This window comes from Molossus molossus, unplaced genomic scaffold (genome assembly GCF_014108415.1).
Source record: "Molossus molossus isolate mMolMol1 unplaced genomic scaffold, mMolMol1.p scaffold_m16_p_4, whole genome shotgun sequence".
In the NCBI taxonomy this organism is placed as follows: Eukaryota; Metazoa; Chordata; class Mammalia; order Chiroptera; family Molossidae; genus Molossus; species Molossus molossus.
Genome location: NW_023425377.1, coordinates 87,374,985 through 87,397,076, shown reverse-complemented (window position 1 = coordinate 87,397,076; position 22,092 = coordinate 87,374,985). Strand labels below are relative to the sequence as shown.

The following is a 22,092-nucleotide window of genomic DNA, read 5'->3' as shown; positions in this document are numbered from 1 at the left end:
GAAGGAGAGAGAGGAAGAGTGAGAGAGAGATAAAACCACCAATATTCAGCCATAAAACTAAAATTTCAAAAAACATGAAGAAATCAATTTTTTAAAAATGTATGGTTTATACTATCTAAACAATTGCTTACAAAGCAATAACATTTTTCTCAGTCTTCTTCTTTTTTTTTTTTTTTACCTTTAAGAATCTGATGCATCTAAGGCCGCTTTCTTTGGGGACCCCTCCAGTGAGCTGTTTCTCCTCCCAGTCCAGCCACAGAGACCTTTTCTCAGTCTTATTCCTCCAACCTTTACAAATCAACCCTGCCACCTACACCCCAACCTCCCTGCCTGGAACGTTGTATTAAACTCCAATCTCTCCCATCTCAATCCACATTGAACATTACAAGGAGGCTAATTTCCCCTGTTTGAAAATTTCCAAAGCTTCTCACTGATTGTATTATTAAATCTTAACTCCTCATTCTGGCATTAAAGGCCCTTCATAATCTATACCTAATTTGTCTCCAACCATACCACCCAAAGTACTTATAGTCAGCCCAATCTACTTACTAAGACCACAAATGTCTTATATTTTCTTCCCTAAGACTTTTTTTTTTTTTTTGGTACGTGCCCTTAGCGGGAACTGAACCCGGGACTCTCTGGTACGCAGGCTGAGGCTCCAACCACTGAGCCAAACCGGCCAGGGTTCTTCCCTAAGACTTTTGCTTAATGTCAGCAGCCCTGCCTAGAATGCTTCCCCTCCTTCAGTATATCCAAACATTATTCATCTTTTTTTCCCCAAAAAAATTACACCAAGGAAAAGCAGAGCTCTAGTTGATGCAAGTGTGTTTAGGTGTTAGCGGTACTGTCCTCACTACATGCTCATTGCACAATAGCACAACCCCAAGAAAAGGATGGTTATTATTTATCTTTTAATATTCAGTCTAGATTATTGTTTCTTCATTAAAGTCCAACAACAACAACAAAATCCAAGTATAATGGTGTCCATTTGAACCTTTTTTGAGGGGAAACCAACCACATTCTTAATAATTTATTTTCCTTTGTTTTTTTAGGTTGGGAATAACTTTGTAATACATTCTAGGTGTTCAAAATTCAAGGGGTACAAAAGCATATACAAACAATGTCTTTCTCCTAATCCCATTCTTCAACCAGATAGGTTCCCTCTGGAAAGCAACCAATGTGTACACTTCTGGAGATATTTTATTAGAATTAAATAGAATGTATTGCGTTTTAATAAGTTTATCATTTTGTATCAAATAAGTAGGTATCTATTTATCTCTTTCATACCTATTTAACACTGTACTAACATTATTTTCCCATTTATGGAAACTGTGTGCCTTGGCTTCTTTATAGATTTTTGAAAAATGATTTATTGACTTTTATTTTTAGAGAGAGAGAAGAGAGAGATTGATTTGTTGTTCCACTTATTTATGTATTCATTGTTTGATTCTTGTAAGTGCCCTGACCAGAAATTGGACTTGCAAACTTGGCATATCAGGGTGACGCTCGAACTAACTGAGCTACCTGGCCATGGCTTTGGCTACATTATAGAAATGTCTGTTATAAATATTCCTCAATTGATTGTGCAAATTTTTATTTCAAGTTTGGAACAGACTATTCAATGGTAAACACTGAATCTCCAGCACCGTCCTCCTCAATTAAGAAGGATAAAAAAAGCAAGCAGTAGGTTTTTTCAAACACTTCCTCACCATACACAGCCTTTAAAGGAAAATTAAAGCACAACTAATCACTTATGCAGATGTGCATTGTTTTACTGCCATAGTTTAATGTGTTCCAGATAAGGCACATATTACCCTATTTCCTTTGGTTCTGATACATATGCTGATACAAAGATTAGCAGAATCACTGATTTGTAATGGATGATTCTGTTTCATTTTAGAAATTTCCCATTTCTGCAGCATTCCAAGTTTGCTGAATGTGTGTTTGCACTGAAATTTTTGTTTCATAATTAAGTCCATCTCCATTTCACCTTGTACATGTTAGAAATGACAGGAGAGCCCACCCACCTTGTTACTGTTTCCTAAATGTCCTACAGTTTCTTATAATTATTTTAAACATATATAGAAAACTTTGAAATAATAAAGCTCCAAATATTTTTTTTAATTATAAAATAATACCTAAGGGTCAAACATCGGAATCAAAGTAAGTTTTATTCATAGTTAAACATTGAACCTAGCATTACTAAGTTAAAATATTACCCAGTACACAGTAAATCAAAAGGTTTATTTGGTCAATAGAGAGCAAAAGCAGATAAGCTAGTACACCTCAAAATTCATTAAAGGTTCTTTATCTATCAGATTGATTATTTTTAATGGATCAAACTTACCAGATACGTGCCAGATATTTCCTTAATTTCACATATAGAAAACAGTACCTTAATGTATACCCCGTGCATGACCCTTGAATTAGGATATTCTTTCTGATTAGTGTAATATTTAAATCAATACTCAAGGCTTAAATATTAATGCCAAAGGCCCAATTTTTGTTAGAACAAAGTATCTAGAACCAGTAAATAAAATCCCATTTTCAAAAAGTTAGTCTAGATTATTATTATCTATACCAGCACTGATACTTTTGAAAATTAGAATTATTTCTTCTTGGAACCCAATAGAAAATACTAGCATTTTAGGCTTAAGAATTATGGTACTCATTAAATCCCAGAACTGTAACGTAGTTCTGGTTTATGCTTCTTTCCTTAATGGCATACTTCCTTTCCAACTAAACACACACACAAACAATATTTTCGCAAGTTTACTTTTATTCCTAATGGCATTTCACGTAGAACAGTCTCATAAATACAGAATTCATAGTAAACTACAAAATATTCACGTGTGAATGAGATCAAGTAGGCTTCAATAATTCTGATCCATCACAAAGACTGGGTTTCTTTTTTATCCTCAATTTTGTTTGGGGTTTTATTTCAAATGTTGGGAATATATTATCATCAGTGGTTTGAATATTTACCAGCTGAGAAATTAAGCAGCATTTAACAGTTAAACATACTGCTCAAGTGAGATGTTAAGACACTGTTAAAGGGGTTGGAAGCACTTAGTTTTGAAAGGCATGATATATAGCCAGGGAAGTAAATGTACCCAAATAATTATGTTGTCTTTGAAAGAGTGGCCTATTTATAAGTAGGATAGCCAATGAGACCGAGGTAGTAGTTGTCAAATTTACAGGAAGTAATTAAAGAAGCAGAGATTCTCTTCTTTTACTGGTTGTTTCTGGATTCCATAGAGATTATGAAGAGAGACAAGAAAAATGACAGAGCAACCTGAACAGCCCATGAAACTTTCTACTAAGAAAATTGTTGTTCTCCACGGATAAACATAACAAACACCTATTGATTTTATTTTATACTGTATTCATTGTGATTTTTGTACACAGACATATTTGATTTCTACATTTTAACAAAAACACAAGGATATTTTTCCCCAAGAGACGTGTTCCCTATTTCACCAGCATTTTACAATCCTCTCCATCTTCCATTCCTTTGGTTTGCTGCCATCTGGCATTGTGCCTTTGATTTTATGAATAAGGTCCCCAATTGTTTCTGCAGCTGTTATCAGTGCAGTCTGACCTGTTGCAAATGGGGAAAATAGAAAAAAAAATATATATATATCTCCACGACGTACACAACATCTCATTCCTGTGGCTCCCTTCCCAGGCCTTGCATTGTGATTATCTAGTGTACATTCCTCAACACAGATGCTGACATTACTAGACCCTTGGTTCAAGGAAGGTATAAAATGAACCCTTTTCCATAATCATTATTTATAAATATATGCATGAGTCTATGAATACTGGGTCTATTAATTCTATTTGCATTACATATATGTGTGATCATTCTCATTCACTGTCACAATAATGCTTCTAATTATACAATTTCTGTCTCATTCCAACCAGTTGTTTTCTACATCCACAATGATGTCTATATCTTTCATACTGACCTCACGCAAAACCATAATTCTCAAATTGTACTCCCAAGAGCCCAGGGGGAAAACGTAAAGATGTGGAGCTGCTACTGGCCCAGCTCTCTCTTATAGACCCATCACTCTCCTTTTAACTAGGGCAGTTCTTTTTTAATTCATTGTATGCATTGGGCTTCCAGGTAAAATTCCATTTGAAATTCAAGTTTCACTACAGATTTTGAGGACAACTGAATTTATTTGGGGCCAGGGGCACTTCAGCCCATAGATAGATGAAATGTTATTGTAGCTGAAAGGGCCTTTATTAGCAACCTCCCCCAAATTATCTGCCCTTGTAGCAAAGCCGCCTCGAATTTTCATTTCCAGTCCCACCTCTTTTTAAGGCATTGAAAACATCAGTTTCAGGGGACCTATAATAGATTGGACAGGAGAGCACATTAAGCCATCCATTAGCACTTCCATATGAATAAGTTTATCTATTAACTCTGGAGAGGGGAAAAAAAAAAACAAAACCTAGTAAGTTTTATTGAGGGTTGAGGGGTGAGGATAGAGAAATGTTTTCCAGGTCACCACTTCAGGGAACTGTAAGTTACTCTGTCACTGGGGAGTGGAGGGACAAACAAATAAAGATAGGGAACCCTGAGCGGTAGAGGGCAGTGATAAGAAACCTAGGCTCTAAAAAGTGAGCCATAGAGTGAAGGGTGATGCCTAGTAAAGGGTGGGGGGCAGGTCTCATCTGACCCTCCTCTTGGGCAGAAGAGCTCCTACTTCTGAATCAAAGGAGATTTTCTTTTCTGATATGAGTACTTTATTCTTCCGATCATGTCAACTATAAATATATTTCTTTTCATGGGATTTTACTCTAAAATAATTCTGTCGTCGACCTGGCCAGTTTGCTCAGTGGTTAGAGCCTCGGCCTGCGGTCCAGAGAGACCCGCCTTCGGTTCCCACTGAGGACACGTACCTCAGTTGCAGTTTGTCCCTGGTCCTGGTTGGGTCGTGCGGGAAGCAGCCACTCGATGAGTCCCTTTCATGTTGATGTTTCTCTCTCTCTCTCTTCCTCTCTCTCCCTCCCACTCTATCTGAACAAAAAATGTCCTAGGGTGAGAATTAAAAAAAAAAAAAAGAATTTTGTTATCACCAATACCAATAATAATGCCTAACATATATCCATCCTGAGTTCTGTCTCTTTCATAAAACATGTCCATTCTTCCCCAAATTTAGGCAAGAACATTCTCAAATTTATGCACAAATTATGTGTTGTACACATTGATGTCTACTGCCCCTATTTTTAACATAGGAAGCTATTCATTTAAGGTACAAAGGTAAAATGTAATACCATAAATTCCCTAATTATATTCTCCCTGCAGCAAGGTATGGGCATAGTATTTAACTCCCACAATTTGTAAAATGAATGGGGGAAAGGCCCACTGGGTCTAGTTTTTACATTTCATTAAAGTGATAAGTAAAATTGAGTTATAGCTATGACTCAGTATGTGTAAATTATTATTCCACATCTCCAGGCCTGCACTGGAGGAAGTTTCCTTTAAGCATAGCTCTGTACACACAGTGATTTTGTGCTTCTGAACTGAGCGTGATCCCTGGCTAATTCTAAAGCCACGTTTGCGGACAGCTTAACTTTACAAAGGAAGGAGGAAACAAGACTGGATTTTAGAAATACTGTGGAAAGTTCCAGTAAATGTCAACTTCAGATGGGAGTGGGAACTAAAGGAGAGGTGGCAGAGAAGTTTAATGAAGTGCAACCAGAACTCTCCCAAGAATTTTACCAGTTGTCCCCACATATGCCTATGAAATTTTCAGATACACATAGCAGTATTGCCACCTAATCCTTTATCGTTGAAAAAATGCTTTCACATGCATTTTCTCTTTTCTTCAGGCTGTGATCCCTGAACGCACTGAGACCCAACAAAGAGTCATCCAGGATGCTACTTAAGGCTTAAGAATAGCCCTCCGGACCCCAACACTCTTTAGGCACCCTCTCTGGAAAGGGACTCTGAGAAGATCTCACAAGTGTGCTTGTGTTCGCGGGCACACTGGATCTGGTTCATGTAGCAAGGTCAAGACACAAGGAAGAGCTGTACCTTCCTGCAGGTAAGAGCTTTCCCTTCTGCAAAGCGTACTGCCCGCCTCATTCCGTAGAAACCAGGCTGAAGCTTAAACACCTTTCCAAAGTTCTCGGTGCTACCTAGGATGCAGACATGGATGCCTTGCTGATTTAGCCATTCTTTCGACGATCAGATCAGATCAAGCCTGCTCTCCGCTCTTTGAAGTGCGGCTGCATCCAGGTTCCTCCAGCTGCTGGCCCTCGGTATCCGCAATGACTTACTGCCTCTCTCCAGTCCCCGTGCGTCCACCAAGGTACCCATGGTGGAAGCAGCCTTTTCCTGCGGGTTCTGTGTTTCTCTTTCTAAAGCTCTATTTACATGAATTACTTCTTCCTTTCATTAAGTAACAAGGATTTATTTTCTTTTCTCTCTGTATCAACCATACACACATCCAGTGCTGTAGAACCAGTCAACGTTTTGTGTTCTTATTTATTTTTATTTCTGGTGAGGCAGGTTCAAATCAAATAGCAAAGTCAGAGAAAATAATCAAACAGCTCGCGGTGGGCTCTTTGCCTTTGTTTTAATTCAAGTTTTCCTTTGCGGATCTTTTTCATTCTCTTCTTTGTCAAGGGCCAATTAAATCCGTATCCTTGTGAGCAGCGCCAGTGCGGCGGGAGCAGTGAGGCCGAAGGGAACCTCTCACGTCCTGAAGGCCTCCTTGCCGGGCTGTGAAATGGGCAACTTCCCTTCCCACTGAGGAGCGGAGGTTTTCTGTAGAGAAAGACGGAGGGGGAGAGAGAAAGAGAGAGAGAGAGAGAGAGAGAGAGAGAGAGAGAGAGAGAGAGAGAGATTAAGAGACCTTCCAACAACAACAACAAAGTCAGTGCCTGGAGAAACCTGGCCATTTCTGAGTGCCACTGAGGAAGCTACTAATTCTTCCCCAGGCAGCACCTATGCCCCTAAGAGCAGGAGCAGAGTGACACGCCGGTAAGTAGAAGATCCAAGCACAGCCCTTGTGGAGACAGAAAAACCCCCTCTCCCCCCCTCTCACTGAGGAACATGACCTGCTTTTTGTTTTGAAGTTGGCCTGGTGTCACCGAAGATCTATGGGGCCACGATTCCTTAGAGGACACTAAAGGTATTGAATTGTTAACTCCAAGAGTTGAATAATGACCAGCACTAGTTAGAGTGGCAAGAGGTACCCTTCTCCCCAGATGAAAATGGGCTCCTAAGGAGGGTGTTGTTACCTGCTATTTAGTGCATCAAGTACACTGTAGAAAACCTCAGGAAAGGAAGGCAGTGTGATTTAAACTACAAGTAATAAAGAAACCTCTTCGGTGACAGAGAGTTTCAACCAGGTGGCTGGGACTGTGCCTTATGCCTCTATTAAAACCACATCCTCTCAGTGACCAGCCCAAGGTGAAACTCTAGGAAAGGTTCTCTCTCTCTCTCTCTCTCTCTCTCTCTATATATATATATATATATATATGTGTGTGTGTGTGTGTGTGTGTGTGTGTGTGTTAATCACTGTGTCCCCAATCCCTAGACCAGTAGGCATTAAATAAATATTTATTAATGGAATGGTAGAACATTAGAAGTACCCCTCCCCCTCACCACCAAGAAACAATGGGATTTACAAACCAAGACCAGTGAAAGAAGGCAGACACAGGCTCTCTACCCACAGTTTTGATAAGATCTGGCCACCCAGGAAAATTAATTCTGACTCAACATCTTCACCTACTCTTTGTAATAAAGGAAAGTAAAATCACAAGTGGATTGGGGCCCTGGGTGTCTGAGGGGAGTGAGTACTCCTAAGGACCCTTCCTTGGTTTCTTGGACAGAAGAGATCCTGGAAACTGTGGGCTCAGATGGAAGGCAACATAAATATTAGTTTTGTAAAATTAAATTTTTACAAGCAAACTGCAGAATCTTCAAACTATTGTCTAAGTAAAGGAAGTGTATCAGGCAAAATACAGCTAACTGTTAAATGGATTTTTATTGTTTATTTTTGAGAGGGTTCTATCTTCTATCTCGTAAGAGAATTGTTGACCTGGGTCCTTAGGGTTGAGACTCTTACTAGGCTTCCCTGCTCTGGATCCTTATGGAAAGAGGCTGCCCCATAGCAAACACCAACGTTCTCCCCATTGCTCAAATACTTGCCTAGAACGTGGACGCCCTCAGTGCAACACGTAGGAGATCCCGGTGTTCAGTTCCGGTGGACCCCCTCCTGGTCCCCAGTCACCTCCATCACATCCCTTGCCCCCAGCAACTGCCAGAGGCCATGTGCCGATGCTGCCATTACGTGTATAAAAAGAACATCTCCCAGACTTTGGTTTCCCAGGGTCTGCCCTTGCATATGTGAGGCTTTGGGATCTTCTGCAGGCAGGACCTCTTTCAGAACCTGGACCATTAAATCTTCCCCTGGTTGCTAAGATGCCGAGGACTGAAGAGGCTGGTTCGGCCAGATTAGGAGTTTCTTTGGCCTGTCACCGGAGAGTGATGGGTCGGTGTGGATGTACCACTCACTCTCCAAGCGCAGTGCGCCCAGGCTCCGGATCGCCCTCTCGCTTTTTTAGACGCCAAGAACCAAACACCTTTGAATTCACCCTTCCACCCGTGGGGAGAGGCGCGTGTGGAGATAGCCAGACTTGTGTGTGCGTGTGGGGGGAGGGCGGAGTGGGGGTTGCCGCAGAGGAGAGGACCTGGAAATTGGAAATATGCGACTGCTGAGCTTGGGTGATTTGGTTTTGATATTAAAAGGCAGAGAAGTTGAATGGTTTTGGTCCCCCCTATTCACTGGCTTAGATTGATCCTGGAGCTAGTTATGGGTGTTAAACTGGTACGCGGGTGGGGCAATTCATTAGTCAAGAAATGGATTAGTTGTTTATTATCTATAAACATTCCAACCACAGCAACCAATCATAAAACCGCGGAAGGGCCTATAAAATAAAGCAGCAGCGAAGCCTCCATGTGGGCAGTGCCGGCTTAGCAATTGTTCTCGGTGATAAAGGGTCCATTAGAGAAAGAAAGGGAAAGGGGTGGAAATCAACAGTAAAGCAATTTGTCGAAAAATAACTTCCTAGATTGGGAATCACGATTTTTCTAAATTGAACGGAGTAGGAGAAAATTTGGGGTGATTTTGAAAGAGATGAGAGAAAGAAAGAAATAAGAGTGGGTCATTAGTGAGGTTGGTACCAGCAATAAAAGCTATTGATTAAACGAGAAGAGTAATTGAGTCTTTGGTTCTTGGTGAAATACTTAGTCACTAACCGTGAAAGCAGCCTAATAATATTTTATGGAGGGAAAACGATTTTAAAACTGGCATCTTACTAGTAGTAGAAATTCACTTTTGAGTGTAGCTGAGATTGTTTCTAAAATTCTCACTTGGGATAAAACATTTTATAATAGGAGATAGTATCAATTAAATACCGTTTTAAAGTATGAAGTCTGGTATTTTTTTTTTTTCTTTTTAAATCAAATAGCTATTTTGCTTCTTTAGGTCTTTCTTAAGACAAGCTTTAAAACTCTTGTTGCTTATTTTATATTTTAATATGCTAGAAACAGTGATCCAATATTTATGCTGGTTTCCTAATAATTAATTCAAGAATATTGTCAATTTGATTCAGAACCTATTATTTAGAAATCAAGTTACTGGTCATTGCTTAAATACAGCTTAGCAAATGTATTTGTTTGGAGATTTATTATGATTAAGATTTATAATTTCTAGTTACATACAGACACATCAGAGATTTCCTGTTTTTTAGATTTTAAAAACTTTTTATTGAAGTATAACAATCGAAAAGGGGACGCAACGCATAAGTGAAAGCTTGATAAGTAATTAAAAATAATATTTTTGATGTAACTTCCTAGACCAAGAAAAGAGCATTATCAGAGCATCACAATGTGCCCTCACTAAAAAGGAAGAAAGAAGAAGAAGAAGAAGAAGAAGAAGAAGAAGAAGAAGAAGAAGAAGAAGAAGAAGAAGAAGAAGAAGAAGAAGAAGAAGAATGATTTATTAAATTGTTGAATTGTTGTTTGGCAGTCTTTCTTTTTCTTTCTTTCTCTCTCTCTTCCTTTCTTTTTAGTAATTGCTCATGAAGTGCTCAGATTTCTTTTCAATGCCAGTATCGTCGATTTTTCCCCCCTAGGGATTAACTTCAAGAAAATAAAAATAAAATGCTTTGAGCTTTCCTGTGTTGAGGAGGGAACAAAAACAGGCTCGGAATCTTTTTTCCCTTCCTCTGGCAACACGCACCCTCCCCCAGCTTTCCTTGTGCCTTATGGAGAGACATAACAAACAAACGATTACATGTTGAAAAACACATCTGAAAACAGAAAGGTCACGTTACTACCGAGTCCTGGGAAACATTAATCTGGTGTTTGGAAAACAGTTGACAGTTGAAGGTTGGGGTTTCTTTCTTTTCTGTTCTTGGAGGGAAGGAGGGTGGGAGGAAGGGAGGGAGGGAGAGAAAGAGAGATATCACTTGAATGAAAATAAAAGAGTGGAGATCAATACTTGGAGGTCTTTTCAGAAATAGGTGCTTGGGAAGGGGCTACCAACTTTCTGACCCAGATTAAAAAAATAAATAAACAATTAGAGGAAAGTACAGGGACAAAGAGAATCTGAAATGGCTCGAGTTCGTCCAAGTGTGGAGGTGTGTGAGTGTCTTTTCCTAAAGTAATGAATGTGAATAGTGAGAAATAATCACGATAACGTCAAGCCCTGAACGCCCGAGGGGAGAGTTTTCTGGACGAAAACCAGTCCCTTTTCTAATAGCGGCGTCTGAGAAGGTGAAAGTTGATTGCCTGACCACTTGCCTCACTGTGGCATTTCTCTAAGCCCGCGCCCACCCCCCTCCTCCCCCTTGTCCCCCAGTCTCCGGCTCTGCGCGAAATTCCTTTCCTTGGCTTGGATGGGCGCCTGGAACCCACAGCCCAGAGGCCGAAGTGACTGGGAGGTGAGCTGGGTGTCTAGCACCCTGACATTTGTCTGAGATAGCCTAAGAGTCCTCTTATCTGAATGTGTGGTGTATGATGAGAAAGAAGATCTAAAGTACATTCCTAGGTCCATAACTGGAAATATCACCTTGAAAATTATACAGTTAAAGTGCTAGGACAGCAAAGAGCGAACCATTCTTTACAGGCATCCTTAGATCCGATCTCTCTAAAACAATGAATCTGAGAGGCAGGACAGTGAAGAGGGCAGGCAGTGAGAGCGGGAATCAAGAGAGTAGGATCGAGCAGCAGTTTTCCTGGAGCTCTCTGCGACCTTGAGAATGCCACTTTAATTTTGATGAGCTCGGGATTCCCCGTGGACAAAATGATGTCTAATAATGCGTTCTTGCATTTTCTGACTGTTGGACGATAATCATGCCATCGCGAGCAGAAGCGGTCGGTTGTTAACCTTCTCCCCAGCGCCCTTAGCGTGTCTGTTGAAGTGCCAGCGCGTGTGTGTTTGGGACCAAGGAGACTCTCACGCAAAGATTCTGGGCAAATACTCCGACCTCCTGGTGGAATAATGTCGCGCCGAGCCGAGGCAGCTATCCCGCCTAGTGCCAATGTGGCCAGGGCGCACGGGATCGCTCTGCCCCTGCTGTCTCGGCTGACAGTGATTTACACGCTGGTGACACAAGTCGGCCGTAAACCTGGATTGTTAGACTGTATTTGGAAGCTGCGGCGGAGTTAACGCAGGACTGCTCAGCCCAGAGGACCGATCCTCCATCCTGCACGCCTTGCCCCAGCCTCCCCACCCGGTGCTCCAGGTCGCGGTTTTCAGCTTATCCTGCTCCGTTGGGTTCAATTCCAAACCCCTTGATTAACGGAACTCATGTCCACTCTTGGATCAGTCTGGCCGAGTCTGGTGCGGGTCCTGGCGGCCGCGGGCTGCGCGAGCTCCGGGTGCAAACTGCTGCGAGGCCACGGCGCGCCCAGGCCCCGCGAGCGGACGGTGGGAACGATCCGCCCTAGAGTTCAACGTGAATCGCCTCAGTGGTGGAGGGAGGGGGGTGGGGGGCGGGCCATTTGCCTCGGGAATGAATTATCCTTGATCATTTATTTTAAGACGTGAACTCCTCCAGAACCCACCAGCTGCTGTGGCCGTAGCCCCAGCTCCAGGCAAGCGGCCAAACTGTGCTCTCTATGAAGGATTGAGACTGGTTCCATCCGGTTACAAACACATTTTTTTTTTCTAGCCAGCAGATGAAGCGCTTCTCTCGCCATTCACAATTATCCGCAAGCTGTCTCACTTACGGCACTCCCCAGACATCGCGAAGCACACGCCTCCTCCGGGCAGGCCTCGGGTGGGAGCTACGGGACTCCTAATACGGTCAGTGGATGCTGACTGGACCCTTCCAGGTTCCTTCCCGATTCTTTTCTCAACGCAGCAGTTCAAAAAATCATTTTATAATTATTTCCAAACAAAAACAGGCGACTAAGGAAGATTGCAAAGAATTTAACTGAAGTCAGGCACCAATGTTTTGGAAAGATTGTCCCTTGAGACTGAGGGAGGGGGCTATCTCCCGTGACAATTCACGCTATTTCTTCCAACTCCGTGGTCGACTTGGTTCCAGAGAGCGACGCGGACACGGTCTTGAAATGGAATGGGGCGGAAAGCGCTGCTCCTCTCCGGCTCTCCAGCGTGTAGTCCCCGAACCCCATCTCCACCCCCAGCCCCGCCGCTGGAGCGGAGCCGCCAGTCTCTGCGCTCCAGGCCCTGCAGTCGAGAGACCGTGAGATAAAGATTGCAATTGCAGGGCCTGAAGTGCTCCGCGGAGATAAGGTTCCTGAATCTAGAAGGAATTTCACTCGCTTCCCTACTTTGCCTCTGTTTATATCACACTGTCCCGCCCCTCACCCCCTCCCAACACACACCTGGAACGAGAGGAAGTGTACGCGGGAGATAGTTGGAGAAGACTCTCCATCCCCTCCAATCCCCAGGCGATCAGAATCTCTTAAAGCCACTGGATTTGTTTAGTTGCGGTGGAAGATGCCAATGAGACATATCCGCGGTCCGATGCAACAAAACTCAGGACACAACCCTCCCTTATTCATAAATATTACTCCAAATATGTTAAAGGCGTTAAGTGACTTTTATTCCTTTTGGAATCTCGGTGTTGTACTTAAGATGCTGGAAGAGATCGGAATGGTTTGTATTAGTCACGTGCCAGAACACTGTTAAAGTGAAAGGAAAAAAGGATCTAAGAGAGTTTTTAAAAGAACACAACAAAACGCTCACCTAATTTTATGAGAACAGTTACAATGAAGAAATTACATTTCCAATTTAATAAAATTTAGTTCTTTTAGTCGTTTGCGCGGCTTTTCTAAGTTGATGACGTTTGATTGTAAAAGTTAACTTTGCAGAAAAAAATACTGCTCCCCTATCAAATTATAACGCCAGGGCAACAAATAGTATATTTGGCTTTTAAGCACACGCAGTTATTTAGAAATGAAATGTGTTTAACTACCTGGAACATATACAAAACATTAAACACGATTGTATTTTAGAAATTATCATCATACACTCCCCCTCTATGAAACTGGAATTTACCCCCACCTAAATCAAGAAAAACCAACAAACTCTTTGGGTTAAATATTTTTTCTTAATTACTAGGTGTGGATTGGAAAGTAACAAATGAATATTTGTAACAAATAATTAAATATCAAGATTAAAATGCTGTATAATTTCCATAGTAAATCATAACTTACATTTCATATTTTATCATATGAAACTCATTTATAAATTTTACACTTTTATGAAACATAATTCACTTATGTCATATATATTTTTGTAGCAAAATGAAAGAATTAGTATTTAGTTTAAGCACATATTATAATATCACTTACTTTGATTTATTTTGTATCTTTTAAATCCCTTCTCCCAAATGAAATATCTTTTTGTTTAAACAGCAAATTATATAAAAATATAAAATCTGAATGAATTAGCTATTTGAAAATCTTTTGACAACTTTAGAATATTGGTTGTTTTTCTCTAATTTACATATTTAAATATATATTAGTATAACCTTCACTGTTGGTTTTTTTTTTTTTTTCACGTCATGCATATTAGGCAGTTAAAATTAATTTGGAAACTTGTTTATTTTTAAAATGTTACACATAGTTTGAGGTGAGTCAATTAAATTTAGAATTTTTTGTCACGATGGAGTAAATATAAGTAGTACTGTACTGTTGATATTAAAAGGCAAAAACTTTTAGTCTGTAAAAATCATTTACCTACTTTCTTTTGAATTGAGAAGAAAAAAAAGTACTTTGAATTCTTTGGTCAGGCTCTATATAATCTGCATCCTCAGTAGCTTTTATTATAAATATTAATATTCAGGTTATAGAACTAGCTTTATGCCATTTAAGAAGAACTTTTGAAAAACACAAGCATAAAAGTGCAAAGACAGTTTCCCCTCATAGTCACACTCCAAATGTCCTATCCCCAATGCAGCAGAAATAATCCTTTTATTCCATTAAAATGGCCACTAACCTTATAATGATAAAAGAATGTTTTAATCTCTTACCCGAAGGAGTGTTGTCAACGTAGCAGGAACTGAAATTGGGACTGTTCTGTGTTGCCCATTACAGTACAGAGCTCTGTGCTCTTTTGCCTTTGTGAAGGCTGAAGTAACAATGTATGACTTGCCTCATGGGACCCTTATGAAAATGAGATAGATAGCTGGTTCAAATAAATGCTAGAGAACCCCTTGAACCAGGGATATAGTGGAGAAAACCAAATGATTTCACATACACTATAAAATAATTGAAATGTTATTCTAAAATTTGTTTTTCTTGTGTATTTTAGTTTAGATGTACATGTGAATGTTGTATTCAATGACAGATATGTAAGAAATGATTATAAAAACTTTATTTAAACCTCTTTTTTTTTTTCAGAGCAGCAAAGACCACCTTAGAAGCACCTTCCACTTTCGAAGCTTTGAAATGTGCATATTTTAATTCATAACTCAACTTTCTCATCCTAAAAAAATTTAGGCTCCTTAAAAGCTGGCATTTAAATTTTTTCTGCTTTTGGTAGGTTATATATGTAAGCTTGCATTGCCTATAGATTCTGTCAAAATAAAGTCATTTTTTTTTGCTTGAGATTTAATATTTATTTAGATGTGTGTGCATATTTGTTTAAAACTATGAACTCTGAAGAGAGTTTTAATTCTATGGAACATAAATGACTTTTATGTAACAAATATATATATAGTTTCGTCTTAAAAGACTCAAGATTGTATCTCAACAGTGTATTATCAAAACGTATTAGGATATTACCAATCCATTATCAGTTTGATTTAAAAAAAAAACTAATTAAGTTCTTTCAATTAACCACAGGTATAGTGTTATGTTATCTGTATATATTTTTTGTTAATTTTAAAATGGAAATAATCCTCCTGAGAAAGAAATTTTAGGTGGATTACATAATTATTTTTTTCCAGTCCAAATTTTAAGGTGCTAAAACATAAGCATATGTTTTGTGTTTAAAATATTTTCAGAAAGAAAGTCTCAGAAATCAAAAAGACATTAGAGACATATTGTATCTAAAAATTATGATCATTATTCTACTTTATGAAATCACCAATCTTTATTCTAGGAGAAATATGTTTAGAAGTCATTAACACTTTTGGTTCACTGAGTAGAAGCAAAGAATGTTATTTTGAAATAGAATAATATATATTCATACATATGCGTACACTCTTTTTTAAAAGAAAAAAAGGGGTAAAGGGGCTTCATGATTTTTGGCAGCAGAAAAAGGGAATAGCAAGCATCAAAGCCCAATGCAAGAAGAAAGCTAGGCATGGTTTTCAGGCAAAGGAGAAAGGACATTTCCCAGGGTACATTTAATTATTTTTGGAGTATTTGGGGTTGAGAGTTAAGCTCTCACTCAACTATCTGCATTACCTGTCTACACAGAGCAATGATAACATCTCCTGTTCCTAATGAGCTATGTAGATTTATTTCTAACCCAATACTATAGACCCCAACACTTACTTTTAAAATAATTTGTAACTTTCATTGCAGTTAGGAAACACATTTCCCCAATACCATACTGTGATTATATTTTAAATTACATTCTCCATAACAGTCTTCAAGTGGAGTATACTTGCAGTGATAATTCGTCATTTATTTAACAACTGTTTTTATCTACTAGTGCCAGGCACTATTCTAGGAGTACCAATGAAGAAAACAAACAAAATCCTTGCCCTAGGAAGAGTTAGAGCAATTCTTTCCGAGAGTATGGACATTTTATCATTAGGAAATAGAATAAAATGAAATCCTGTAGTTTTCAGGTTATCCACCAGGTGGCAAAGTGTGCAAAACTGACGGTTTAATGGGAGCAAATTTTGGTGAAAAGAATAGTGTATTTCTATGAAAATTTCCACCATATTTGTTTGAAATGTCCCTTTGTCAACACTACAATTAATAGCTAATGGTCATAATGCATTGTGTTGAGTTTTATAAAGCATTCCTTGTGAGGGGCTCATCCCTTCCAGGAAAGAAGGGTCAGATGCATTCCCCAGAGGCCTGCCTACAAGATCCCAAGCTTATCTTCAGAAATTTTCCTTTTATCCTCTCATTTTTCTCTGTGCCCCAATGTGTGTGGATTATAGAAATCTGCCTAAAGGTCTGAACATGTGGCTTTGCATGGAGCTCCATGAAACCTTGAGTGATTGTATTCAAATTCATGTAGATAAGTTTAGGTATCACATTGGGATTTGCTCATATTATTCCAAACACTAGCATCTTAAAATGATATCCATGCTGAAAAGTAGTCAAACACTTCTGCCAATATATACATATATACATATATGCAATCATGCATACATTTTGTTTCCAGACAACCCGTAAGTGTGACCTCACACTTACATTGAAGAAATAAAATTATTTATTCAGATCTCTCCTTTAAAATAAAAGATATTTGCAAATAAAACTGCACCTTTATTCATCCTTAGATCTCTCAACAAGACAAACAACAACAACAAAAACAAAAACTTTCCTTTTTAGAAAATGGTTTATATGTCCTGGCCTGTTTGGCTCAGCGGTTAGAGCGTTGGCCTGCGGTCCAGAGAGACCAGGGTTGGGTTCCCACTAAGGGCGCATACCTTGGTTACAGTTTGTCCCCGGCCCTGGTTGGTGGTGCAGGTGGCAGCCACTCGATGTGTCCCTTTCACGTCGATGTTTTCTGTCTCTTCCTCTCTCTCCCTCCTACTCTATCTGAACCAAAAATGGAAAAATGTCCTCGGATGAGGATTCAAAAAAAGGAAAATGGTTTATACAGCATGTAGAAATATTTTTAGTGTAGTTTAAATGCAGAGTTTGAGATTTTTCCTAATTTGTTACTACCACCAACCACCAGGCCCTGCAAGTCATGACCTTTGCCTTCTTCTCTAAACACACTTCCTTCTATGGGTTTCCTTAGTCATTTATCCATTCCTCAAATATGTACTGAGTTTTTCTTGTTTCAGTGGCTGTTTAAAGGTACTTGGAATAGAGAGGCAAATAAAACAGTGTATTCGAAGCTTACATTCTATTGTACATGGATCAACTTTGCTTTTGCCTCATAGCCTTTGCATTTGCTGCTTCCCTTGCTTTGAAACACCCTTATTCAGATCTTCTCAGAGATGGATATATACCAATAGATGCAGATACATTTTTAAAATTATTATTGTCAATTAAATATCTCCACAATCTTTCCAGAGATTTCTGAGACTCAGTTTTTTATGGTGTTGAATAAACTACAGAATGAGCTCCTCTACAGGAATCATAACTTGCAAAATCTATTTCCAAGATGCTGAAAGATTATTTCCTGCCACAGCCAGAGCTCTGCTGTGCAGTGTGGTACAAAGGTCCCTGGTTTAACAGAATGGTTGTTGTTTTGTGGGTTTTTTTTTGTCATGGACGCCAATTGGAAAATAATTTAGAGATGTTTTAGATTGGAACCAAATTTTGACCCTTTGGTGCATTTACATTCAAAATGCTCCCACTGCAAAGTGTTTAAACTTTTATTATTGCATTTATCACGTTGTATTATAGTCATGGGTAGGGTGACCACACTTCCTAGTTTACGCCTGCTGTCTTGAAGTACCATCTGGTTTAGCATTTTAGCGTTCTCAAAAGTGTCCTGGTGCAGACAATAAACTCTATAGTTCCCCCAAGTTATGGGGCAGGTGCCTGGCTGGAGGAGCTGAGGAGCACTGGGGTGGTCCCAAGTTGAGTGTGGGCCTTTGTGAGGAATTGGTGAGTCTGGTGACTGAGCTTTCTGGCTGATTTGCATGCAGAGAAGAGCTTTGAGGGGAAAGCCAAGCACTGAAGGCTGAAGGCAGAGTCAGGGGAGGGCCTCAAAGACTAGGGCTTGGCCCCATATGAGAAAACTCCTTTTCCCACTTCTGCTAAGAAAATATTTGGCTCTTTTAGGGCTTGTAGTTGTAGTAAGTATATTAGAGGACAGCATCCTGGTCAAGGATTTGAAGGCAATGGGACCTAAGTCAGAAGATGCTTTGCATCACTAAACCTCAGTGAAAACAGCTAAACTGGAGTAGTGCCTTAGGACGCTGAGAATATGCAGGTGGGAGGTTAGGGCTGATTTGCATATATCTTAATCAGTGAGAGATTTAACTTGGTTTGGTTTAATTTTAGTCTGGGGTACTCCAATTATAGAGTCGATTATACTGTATCCATTAAAAAAGAATATTGGTTCAGTAGGATGCCTCACGTCCTGGCAATAGGTAGGATACTTTTCTAAACAGAGAGTTGGCATGCAAGATTCTTTAAGTTGAAACATGGTATACTTTTATATCCAAGCCATGTTATTAAAGGACTTTGAGATTTTTGAATATTTGGTTTGAGAGCCCTTGTCTCTCCATCTGTTCATTCAACAAATACTTATTTAGACTTCACTATTTGACAGGCACTTGCTAAGTGATCGTGACATTATCAATATACATATTTATTCCTGTGGTTTATTCTGTCATTTTTATACTGAGGACTCCCCCAAAATGCTATCTTATCTTTTATCCCCAATCTCTGTTCTATATTATACTTTCAAACTAACCAACCAAAGGGGAACTCATTCTCTCCCACTCATATCCTCTCTTCCATCATTTTACTCTCAACCCAAGAAGACTTGTCCTTCATTTGTGTTCCTTCTCGCTATAATGACAACACCTTCTTCAGACCATTTGGAGTAATTTTTTAACTCTTTCATCTTTACATCCAATGGCCAGTAATTTGCCAAGACGATTTACTTCCAAAATGTCTCTCAAATCTTCCCTCTATCATTTCCACTCCCAAAAACAATACTAAAGTTTAGGTTTCCATCATATTTCCCTTACATAATTATAATAGCCTCTTCAGTGGTTTCCTTACACTATGCTCTGTTGCATTTCTACTTCATATTTTAGATTGGCTTTAGAAAGATCTTCCTAACTCACAGATCAGAAATGATACCTTTCTCTATGAAAGTCTCCAATTGCCTATAAAAATAAAGTAGCAACTCTCTACTTTAGCATATTCTTGCTCCAACCTCTATTTTCCAGTTCTTTCTTCCACGGAATGATTGCTCAGACCTAACCCTTGAATTCCAGCTGGTGACTCACTGTTCTATGAACCTCATACACTTTTATATTTCCATGTGTTTGATCAGGCTGTGCTCTTACCAAGTAATACACCTATTAAAATAACATTCATCCTCTCACACTCAGCCAGTCAGTATTAATTGCTCACTGTTCTCTTTCTAAAACACTTAAAAAAAAAATCTTTTAACACATTTTCTTCTGCTGTTCATGAAGGTTAGCAATATATGAAATGTACTTGGGAGTCTGCCTCTCTTAATCCGTACAAGTGGTCACGTGAAACTCCAAAAGCTACATAACTTCTCCAGACCTTCACTAAGTTACGGTGATATATATAAAGTATTATAGAACTGTATGTGATTACGGTTGCCTTCCTCCCACTGAAGCCCTTGACGACAGGGAGCAGTTTTCTTTACTTTTGTCTCTTTCGCAACACCTAGTTAATTCCCTCCTGGCACAAAATGAGCCATCCTTTTTTTTTTTTTTTTTAATTTGTTAAAATATGGAACGCTTCATGAATCTGCGTGGCATCCTTGCACAGTGGTCATGCTCATCTTCTCCATATCGTTTCTATTTTAGTGCATGTGTGGTCGATGTGAACACAAAATGAACCCCCCTGAAATGCTTGTTTGAATATTTGCATTGCAACCTCACTATCATGTAAAATAATGCCCCAAATTTAGGTCGTGGTATAGGTACTTGGGGGCTATCATGAGCTTGTTTATGTAGGAAGTGAGATTTTCCTTCAATAGTGAGAAAAGCACAATGTCCATCAGAATGACTTTAGGAGAGCAGGCCATGCTTGTGATGGGACTGGCTATATTAAGGTTTTAAATTAATCGATGTGGTAATAATTGAGACTATTAAAAACATTCTGAGTCAATGAAAATGAAAACTGGTGAGGGGCAGGGCAAATACTGTTCAACTTAACAGTATAAAACAAAGAGAAACATGGAAGCAAGTATTGATAATACGTATTAAAAATAACTTTAGCTATCAAATTATAAATATGCAAAAACATCTCTATTAAGACCGAGATGTATTTGGCTCTTTTTGTCTGATACAAAACACAAAACACTGGATTTGGGTAACTTCCCTAGTTCTGATTTCATAATCATCAGTCAATTTCCAAAGACTGGTGAAGAGAGAGAATGTACTGATCACATTCATAAATTATTGCTGTAACATTTCCTTTAGTTCTGGGTTTTAAAAAATCAATGTTATGAAAAATACATTTGCTTGAGGTGTGTTGAAAAAAACAGATTTCTGAGGCTGATAAACCAGACCCAGAACCAACACAACTTCGACATGGTAATAAATGCTAACCCTGGGAGAGCTATTACCGGGCCTCGAATTTCACTTCACCCCAATACACGCTTGGCCTCATTTAAGAATTCATTTCTCTGGCTTATTATTGGCAATGACCATAATCTTTCTTGAATGGCATTTTGGAAAATACTATGTATTATTTTCTTTGTATTTTTTATTTATGAGGGAAGAACAAAAATCTCCAAAATGAAATAAAATGAATAACTGTGAATTCCTTCATAAACACAATTTCCTACATTAGACTTGTAGGGAAAACATGTAATGCAGCACCTAACTTGTAATCACACTAAAACACACACACACATTGAAAATAGTCTAATTTCTCAGAATTTTAGAAGTACAGTAAACTGCCTTTACGGTGTGGCTTAGTGGTTGAGCATCATCCCATACACTAAAACCAAGAGGTCACAAGTTCGATTCGATGCCCAGATTGTGGGCCCAATCCCCAGTGGGGGGCATGCAGGAGATGGCCAATTGATGTTCTCTCTCATTGATGTTTCTATCTCTCCCTCTCCCTCCCTCTTGCTCTAAAATCAATAAAGGAGAAAAAAAGTAAAAAAAAAGAAATATAATGAACTATTCTCTGGCTTCAGGATTGAGAATGGCATTCACTTTGGAAGAATCGCACTGCAGGGCTATGTCATGGGTGGCGGTGTGGGGGTATACACACAGCGACTTCACTTTCCCCCTTGCATTCACCTCTCCATGAGAGCAACGGCCTTGAGAAGCTTGTCTAGGCCTCTCCACTTCTCTGTGCCCTCCCAGGCTGCCCAACACAGGAGCACAAGCAGAGATTCCTGGGGAGTCTGCTTTGGTAGAGGGTCTCTCTCCTCAGGTTGCATATAGTCAGGTAGCTCAGGAGAGACTTTAATATAAAAGCACCCTTTGTTCGTTTTTTGTTTTGATAAAAACTGGCGAGTATACATGAGGTTCAATTTCTACAAGGTAGTCCTCGGATGTCTACCAGATCCTTACGACCTTCTCTGTGCATTGGTTGGATGAAATTCCTTTTGCCTGAACTCTTCTGGACAGGTTTTGAAATAAGACGATAAACATTGCTTTTTTACAGTTAAACACCAAAGCAAAGCTATATATTGCATTCTCCACATCATAACTAGCCGGGCTCAGTAATTTTGTTTCGGCTAATCAGAAGTACATGAGTAAGTAAAAAAG

General features: G+C 39.3%; 2 non-coding genes across 2 annotated transcripts; both read right to left on the bottom strand.

Annotated features, from left to right (window-relative positions):
* Positions 1-773: 773 nt before the first annotated feature.
* Positions 774-898, bottom strand: LOC118616706. The gene has a single exon (XR_004956681.1). It is a non-coding gene; the product is annotated as a U4atac minor spliceosomal RNA (small nuclear RNA).
* A 19,188-nt stretch (positions 899-20,086) lies between these two features.
* On the bottom strand, positions 20,087-20,193 carry LOC118616609. Its single transcript, XR_004956605.1, has one exon. It is a non-coding gene; the product is annotated as a U6 spliceosomal RNA (small nuclear RNA).
* Positions 20,194-22,092: the final 1,899 nt, after the last annotated feature.